Below are 9,203 nucleotides of genomic sequence, written 5' to 3' on the forward strand. Positions count from 1 at the left end.
AGTACAGATTCAAAATCTATTCAATGAAATTATTAGAGGCAAATGTGTTTTGAAAATCAAGCTTTAAAAACAGTTGGAGGGGGCACAAAATAAGATTCACTTTTACTTTTTATTTCTTTAAAGCTTTTACAGCGGTGGAAAAGAGATTCTGGAAATTCTTGTGTGTGTAGAATGTCTGTGTGCCTGTGTGTGTGGTGTGTTTGTGTACCGTGTCATAGACAACATAAGCCATCTCGGTCAAGGATGTACAGTAGATATAACCATGGTTCCATAAAAGTATAATTCTGTATTTTTGCAATGTCAGTGGCTTAGGCCATTAATCTCAGCTACTCAAAAGGCTGAGGTGGGAGGATGGCTTGAGGCCAGAAGTGTGAGACCAACTTGGATAACACAACACAGCTACATCCCACCCATAAAAAAAAAAGTTTTAATTAGCACAGTGTGGTGGTGCATGTCTGTAGTTCCAGCTACTTGGGAGTTAGAGGCCAGAGGATCTCCTGAGCTTCTATTAGAGACTACAGTGAGCTATTGTCATGCCACTGCACCCTAGCTCTTGATGACAGAGCAAGGCATCTTTAAAAAAAATAAAATAATAATAATATTATATTCTTCCTGTATCTTTTTGTGTTTAGATATATTTAAATATATATAAATACTTGCTATCATGTTACAGTTGCTTGTAGCCTAGGAGAAACAGGCAAAATCATATAGACTAGACATGTAGTAGCCTATACCATCTGGTTTGTGTATGTACGTACACTCTATGATGTCTACACAACAATGAAATCAGCTAATCACACATTTCTCAGAATATATCTCCGTCATAAAGTGATGCAATGTATATAGAAAGATTTATTTTAAAAATTGACTAATAGAATTATGGACATTAGCAAGTCTAAAATCTGCAGCTGAAGTCTCATGGCCATCTGCTGGAGAATTCCCTCTGCTGAAGGATTTTATCTTGCTAGAGGAAGGTCAGTCTGTTGTTAAATTCAGACCTTCAACTGATTGGATGTGGCCCACTCACATTATGGAGGGTAATCCGCTTTACTCAAAAATTCACCAACTTAAATGTTAATCTTGTCCAAAAACACCATCAAAGAAACATCCAGAATAATATATGGCCACAGATCTGAATATGATGGCCCAGTCAAGTTAATACATAAAATTAACCATACCAATGATTAAATTGTCAAATGTTTAGAAAATGTAAAAGAGATAAAGACTAAAACTCTTCAACTGATTTTTTATGTTCTTTTTATTTACAGATTATATACACTGATTTACATACAAAGAAACACAAACAAATCTTATTTAATTGCTTCCGATCCACCATGAAATTTTCTCAGCCCCTTTTTCTTCTTCTTTAAGGGTCTTATATTCTCTTGGCCTTCATTAAATTTTATATCTCTATCATTTTTTAATTTCATTAATTGCATTCTGAATCACCCAGGGAGAGCATTTGAATTCTGCATCTCGTAACTAATAAGTTGTTAAGTTGTAGAAATTCTACTACCATGTTATTTATACTTACACAAACTTATTTATATTCTACTCTTCATTTCCAATTGTCATTAATTATTTCCCTGCAGGCCCTTAATACTAATGATTTAGAGTATAAAAGTAGAATAACAAGCAAGGTTATAACCTACTCTCTCTCCTATTTGCCATCTTTTTTTTAATAGGTCCTGGATTAATCTTTTTATAATGAAGTTCTAAATACACTGCTTCCCTGACAAGTAAATTTGTACCACTCTTTGTTACTGAAAGTATAAGCTACTTTGGCAGCAGTTAGGAATCTATAAGATTTTACCTTAACAAATGTGTAACTCTGTATACAATATAGTTTTTTACTATATTAATCAATTATTGTTTTTACTATATTTAATTACCACAGGGACACTTTTTTAACATTAATCTTTTATCTTGATGTTACTTACACTGTCTCTTACTAAGTTTAGGTTTTCTGTAGATTCCTTTGAATTTGCTTAAAATAAACTAATAATTTGCTAATAAGTTTTGCTTAGATTTTCCACCTTTTTGGCTAGTTTTTATAATTTTGGATATAAGACAAGTTTTAAGATATCAAATAAAATATTTACTGGGAATGAAATTTTGCATGTTTGCTTTGTGTCCCATTTTAGTGGGCCTATATCTACATATTTAGCATTAATTATATAAACGTTTGATAGCTATTCTATAAGGTTGAGACATATCTTTCAATTTATAGCTTTGAAATTATTTCATAATAAATGAATATTAAATTATATAGAATGTTTTTTCTTTCTTTTTTGATATAAATATTTTTTATCATTTGATGTTAGGTATTTTCCTATTCTCAACCAAATTTCATTGGTCTTAATGTGTTAGTATTTTATATATGTCTTTGATTTTTGTAAATTTACTAAATTTTTTTGCACTTGGGGTGAGAAAAAAGACTGAGTTCCTCAAGTGTTAATGTGATTTGTTATATTTTTATTTAATATATGTAACTTCAAAATAGGCAAAATGTTCACATAATTTATATGTCATAAACTGGTGCACTTTACCTTAACCTACTCAACATGTACCACAGTCTCTCATTTCTTGTGTATTCTTTCAAAGTTTGTCTTTATTATTTTATACTATCAATAATGATATGTATTCTCTTACCTCCCTTTTACACAAATGATAGAAACTATACACATTTTTCTGAAATTTGACTTTTTCCACATTACACTATAACTTGGAGGTCTTTCTATATCTGTGTATTGAAAACACTCTCATTCTTTTATCTTTAAGGGCCAGATTTATTACTGATTCTTTTACTTATTATTTTAAGATTACTATAGAATCACATGCAGTTGCAGAGAATAAACTGAGAGACCTCAAAGAATCTTTACTCAGTTCATTAAAATATTACCGTTTTGCACTTGGAAGTATAATAATATTCCAAATGGGAAACTGACACTGCTACAATCCATGAAGTCTATTCAGATTTCACTAATTTTTACATACACTCATTTATGTGTTTGTTTATTTAGTTCTCTACAATTTATAACATGTGAGACCACCATTATAGACAATATACTAAACTGCTGAGAAGTCTACTTTATTTGATATGTTATAACCATTCGTTCATTCTTTTGATTGTTTTCATGGAATATGTTTTTTCCATTTTTTTATTTTTATTCTCCCTATATCATTGTATTAAAGATGAATGTCTTAATGACAACATATACTTGAGTTAGGCTTTTATCTGCTCTGCCAACATCTGTCTATTAATTGATGTATTTGGACCATTCACATTTAATATAGTTACTGATATGTTAGGGTTTCAGTCATTCATTTTATTTTATTTTTTCTCTTTGTTATCTACAGTTTTGTTTTTGTTTTTGTTTTTGTTTTTGTTTTTGTTTTTTTTCTGAGATGGAGTCTTGCTCTGTCGCCCAGGCTGGAGTGCAGTGGTGTGATCTCAGCTCAGTGCAACGTCCACCTCCCGGGTTCAAGTGATTCTCCTGCCTCAGCCTCCTGAGTAGCTGGGATTACAGGCACACACCACCACATCCAGCTAATTTTTGTATTTTTATAGAGACGGGGTTAATTTATGTTTTCTTTTTCTAGCCTTTCCTGTGTGTTGCTTGAACTTTTTTCTTTTTTTGTTTTAGAATTCTAGTTTGATTAATCCCACCCGAATAACTTGTTTAAGTAATACATTATGGAACAAGTGATATGCTGGGTATTCCAAGGCTAAATTATAGAAACATCCCATCTAAGCCTCTTGGAATGCTTACTCTAGGGGAAATACATTGCTGGTAAAAATAAAAATTGATAGAGCCACTTAAGAAAAACAAGCTTTTTATTATACAACCAGAAAATTTAGAGATATTTGTTCAAGATAAGTAAAAGCACTGGTCCACAAGAAGAAAAAAAAATACTACATTCATAGCAGTATTATTCACAATAATAAACACGTTAAAGCAAAACAAATAACATAATTTGGCTCTGTGTCTCCACCCAGTTCTCATCTTGAATTGTAATGTTGTAATCCTCACGTGTGTGGAAGAAATCTGGTGAGAAGTGGTTGATTCATGAGGGCAGTTTCCTCCATGCTGTTCTTATGATAAGTTTTCATGAAACCTGAGGGTTTTATAAACATCTGGCACTTACCCTTCTAGCACTCATTCTCTCTCCTTATGCCCTGTGAAGAGGTGCCTTCCTCCATGACTTTAAGTTTCCTGATGCCTCCCCAGCCATGCAGAACTGAGTGTCAATTAAACCTCTTTTCTTCATAAATTACCCAGTCTCAGGTATTTCTTCACAGTAGTGTGAAAATGGACTAATACAGTAAATTGGTCCTGAGGGAGTGGGGTGCTGCTGTAAGGATACCCAAAAATGTGGCAATGACTTTGGAAGTGGGTAACAGGCAGAGGTTTGAACAGTTTGGAGGGCTCAGAAGAAGACAGAAAAATGTAGAAAAGTTTGGAACTTCCTAGAGACTTGGAAGATTCCAGAAACAGGGAGATATGAGAAAGCTTGGAACTTTCTAGATACTTGCTGAATGGCTTGACCAAATTGCTGATAATGATATGGACAATTAAGTCCAGGCTGAGGTTGTCTCAGATGGAGATGAAGTACTTGTTAGAAACTGTAATAAAGGTGATTCTTACTGTGCTTTAGCAAACAGAATGGTGACATTTGGCCCCTGCCCTAGAGATCTGTGGAACTTTGAACTTGAAAGAGATGATTTAGGGTATCTGACAGAGGAAATTTCTAAGTGGGAAAGCATTCGAGAGGAAGCAGAGCATAAAAGTTTGAAAGATTTTCAGTCTGATGATGCAATAGAAAAAAATCCATTTTCTGAGTTGAAATTCAAGCCAGCTGCAGAAATTTGCATAAGTAATAAGGAGCCAAATGTTAATCACCAAGGCAATTAGATAAATGTCTCCATGGTATGTCAGAGACCTTTGTGGAAGCCCCTCTCCTAACAGTCCTGGAGCCATAGGAGGGAAAAAATGGAATTTGTGCCCTGCATTCCAGACACTCCAGCCATGGCCAAAACCCAAGGTACTGCACAGGCCATTGCATTGAAGGGTGCCTGCCTCAAGCCTTGGCAGCTTCTACTTGGTGCCAGTCTTGCCTGTGGGTGTGCAGAAGACAAGAATTGAGGTTTGGGAAGCTCCACCTAGATTCCAGAGGATGTAGGGGAAAGCCTGTATGTCCAGGCAGAAGTTTGCTGCAGGGGTGGTGCCTTCATGGAGAACAACTGCCAGGGCAGTGTGGAAGGGAAATGTGGGGTCCAAGCCTCCACAAAACATTCCCATTGAGGCACTTCCTAGTGATACTCTGAGAAGAGGGTCATTGTCCTCCAGATTCCAGAAAGATAAATCCATTGACAGCTTCTACCGTGCACCTGGAAAAGCCACAGACACTAAATACCAGCCAATGAAATCAGCCAGGAGTGGGGCAGTACCCTGCAAAGCCAAAGAGATGAAGCTGCCCAAGGCTGTGGGAGCCTACCTCTTGCATCAGTGTGACCTGGTTGTGAGAAATGAAGTCAAAGGAGATCATTTTGGAACTTTAAGGTTTAACACTACTCTATTGGATTATAGACTTGCCTGGGGCTTATAGCCCCTTTGTTTTGGCCAATTTATCCCAATTGGAACAGGTGTATTTACCAGATGCGGGTACCATCATCATTGTATCTAGGAAGCAACTAACTTGCTTTTGATTTTACTGACTTATAGGTGGAAGGGACTTTCATGGTCTCAGATGAGACTTTGGATGTGGACTTTTGAGATAATGCTGGAATGAGCTAAGAATTTGGGGAGACTGCTGGAAAGAAATGATTGTGTTTTGAAACATGAAGACATGAGATTTGGGAGGGGCCAGGGGCAGATTGATATGGTTTGGCTCTGTGTGCCCACCCAAATCTCATCTTGTACTATAATCTCATAATCCCCACATGTCAGGAGAGGGACCCGGTGGGAGATAATTGAATCATGGGGGCATTTCCCCCATGCTGTTCTTGTGATAGTGAGTGAGTCCTTACAAAATCTGATGGTTTTATAAGCATCTGGCATTTCCCCTGCTAGCACTCATCCTCTCTCCTGCTTCCTTAAGAGATGCCTTCTATCATGATTGTAAGTTTCCTCTCCTTTCACAACTAACATCAGCTTTTTTTTACAAACCAGTAACATATATTCTCCTGTTCTCTCTGTGTGTATTTTAAAATGGTCTTGTGCACCCACAGGACCATCCACCCCACAGGCAGGTCTGCCTCTTTGCTTTCACTTCACAGGCCTTGTGACTTCTTAAAAACACAGTAATTAGAACTCCAGCTCTTCCAGCTTCTTGTCACTTACCATATGCTTTTTGTTCCTGCTATGCCCCAGGGCTGAGTTTTCCCATGGCTTTGAAGCAGTGTGCTCCCATCATAGTATCTCACACTGGTCGTTTAAAGATCCCAGTTAGTTTCCTTTATGAGTTATGTGTTAGCTCTTTTTTTGGAGGAAGGGAAATTGTTTCTTTTCCATTTGCAACTTTTTCTCCGAAGTCCAAAGACTTCTGGAGGTTACTTCTTTATGTCAAGAGGGCAAATAAACATTGCCCTCTCAAATCCAAGGCCTACTGTTTTTGCAAGCATATAAAGGCTTTCCGTGAGTATTCCTATAGCTTCCTCTCACTTCCTCCTGTAAGCACCATTTCTCGAATCACTTCCAAACCCTTCTCAATATGTATCAGGACCTTCAGGGTCATATTCCAAGGGAAGGAAGTCTAGCTCTTTTGCAGCAGTTACCTGAAAAATCGTCTTCTCATTGATTTAAAGAACATGTGATACAAGATTATAAGAAATGATATAAATATTTTGTTGCTAAAATGCTCCTTGAATGAGTTGCTATAAGGTCATGGAGACAAGAATATAGGCCAGCCCAAGGCCTCAAGAACAAGAGACCCATAGGACAGAGAAGAAGTGTGGTCCCTGCCTAGCAGATTACCATATCAGAGATGAAGGCAAGGTGTGGTGTAAACAATAAGACCAGTTTATTCCAGAATCCCATTTGGTAATGAATGTTATAAAGGGAAGAGATTTTATGTGACAATGCATCCTATATGTTAAATCCTTGCCCTAAAGTAAAATGACTGGTTGTTTGAAAAGAGGGATGTTTAGGATAAGTCAGAAAGTCAAAGCATGTCATAGATGATCTGTGTAAGTCATAAAAATTCATGAAAGGAAATTTATTAACAATGTACAGTTTTAAAGGGTATTAGGTCCACTAAAAGCTTTAACGTCATAGATTGCTACTATGATCCTTAACTGTACAACTTGCCTGCTTTAAAGATAGGTAAGGCCTGGGAACATACAGAGTTAGCCATGCCTCCTTGCTATGCTAGAAAAGGTCAGGCCTTACCTGCACTGTTGGGTGTCCTAGGCTCCAGACCTAGTACATAATTAGAATCACTATTTACCAGGTTTTTCACCAAAAGTAAAAGTTGCTAAAAGTTAATAGTATAACATGTACTCAAGACTACTGGAAAAACAGTTTTACATGCAAAGTATGTAAGGAAACAAGAATGTGCTTTTAGTAAAACGTTATAAAAAGGCAGGTAATGTGAACTATTTTGCCTAGTTTGGAAGGTTAAAGGATTGTTTTAAGTTAGGATAAAGCTGAACATTTAAGAAAGTTGTGGAAGGTTCAGAAAAGATTAGCCTTGTAAAAGAAATTCTGTGTGTGAACATATCAACTATAAAGAAGTATTATTCAGTTTTCTTCATAAATATAATATTTGAATGAAAGTGCAACAGAGTTTTATTAGAGCAGAGGTGGCCAATCTTTTGGCTTCCTGGGCCACATTGAAATAAGAAGCCTTGTCTTTGGCCACACACACACACAAAACTACTAACACTAATGTTAGCTGATGAGCTAAAAAAAAAAAAGTCCCCCCCAAAATTATAATGTTTTTAAAAAGTTTATGAATTTGTGTTGGTTCACATTCAAAGATGTCTTGGGCCACATGCAGTACACAGGCCATGGGCTGGATAAGCTTGTATTAAAGCATTGAACTTTTCATTAAAAAAATTGTAAAAGGTTTATGAGAATCTTACCTTATGGTCAAACTAATTAAGATTGGATATATTTATCTATAATGTTTTATCAAGAATTAGATTAGACATCAATAGTACACTAATGCAGAGGTAAAATATGGCTTTTTTTGGACTGTATTTGTATAAATGTGTTTTTGGCATATGCTAATAATTATAATTGTTGTGTTAAATTATTGTGTGCCACAGAGGTAACAAATTTCTTTGTCAATTATGCCTTTAACTGTGGCTGCCCTAAGACTTTTTGTTATCCACAGACAATTATTGTTTCATGTTATTCCTCTTTAAAATGAGGTTTTATAATCTAAAGGACTCTAACAGGTGCTCTTAAATGTGCATTTCTGATAACTTTGGATGTTGTGACATTAGAAAAGAGGAAAAACTTTCAGGACTCCCATGGAGAGCTGAAATGTTTATGAATTCTAGCAAAACTGTAGTTGACTGCGTGGACTGAACTAATAGAAGACTAAAATAATCCTTTTACGACTCTGCTTAAAACGTTGCTAGTTCTTCATTTTTTTAAAGTGAAGAAAACTTTTGAGCTTTTTACAGCTTTTAACAATTGAGTAAAGTATAATCCTATAAATAAAATTTGGAGCATATTTCTCTCTATCTGATTTCTCCAGAATTTGGAAACTATTTTTGAGTATTCTTAACTTATGGCGATATATTTATTTGCATAAGTGTGATAAGAATCTGTTTTCTGTGCTCACTTTGGCAGCATACATACTAAAATTGGAAGGATACAGACATAAACATGGCCCCTGCACAAGGATGACATGCAAATTCATGAAGCATTCCATATTTTTTTTAAAAAAATAATGTTTTCTTTTGCAAAAGGACACAATTGGAGAAACTGGTTATTTTACCAAGGCTTTGATTGGAATGGCATGCATTCCTTTAAGAATTACAATTTGACTTATACAGCCAATGAAAGCCTTTTGGGGAAACTGACATCATACCTTGCCTATACAGTCCTTGTATGGAGTTCCTTACTTGTGGTAAATAAAGAAAGTAAATTTTCTCTTTTTTCTTTTTATTTTTTGAGACTGGTTCTGGGCAATAGAATGTAACTTTCTAACAAGCTGAGGAGCCCCACGTTGTCTTGAGACCTCAAGTG

General features: G+C 35.7%; 1 non-coding gene across 1 annotated transcript; it reads left to right on the forward strand.

The window, feature by feature from the left end:
• Positions 1–8,788: 8,788 nt before the first annotated feature.
• LOC112133976 (U6 spliceosomal RNA) lies at positions 8,789–8,892 on the forward strand. Its single transcript, XR_002915573.1, has one exon. It is a non-coding gene; the product is annotated as a U6 spliceosomal RNA (small nuclear RNA).
• The last annotated feature ends 311 nt before the right edge of the window (positions 8,893–9,203 follow it).

Source organism: Pongo abelii, chromosome 5, assembly GCF_028885655.2.
Source record: "Pongo abelii isolate AG06213 chromosome 5, NHGRI_mPonAbe1-v2.0_pri, whole genome shotgun sequence".
NCBI classification, from domain to species: Eukaryota; Metazoa; Chordata; class Mammalia; order Primates; family Hominidae; genus Pongo; species Pongo abelii.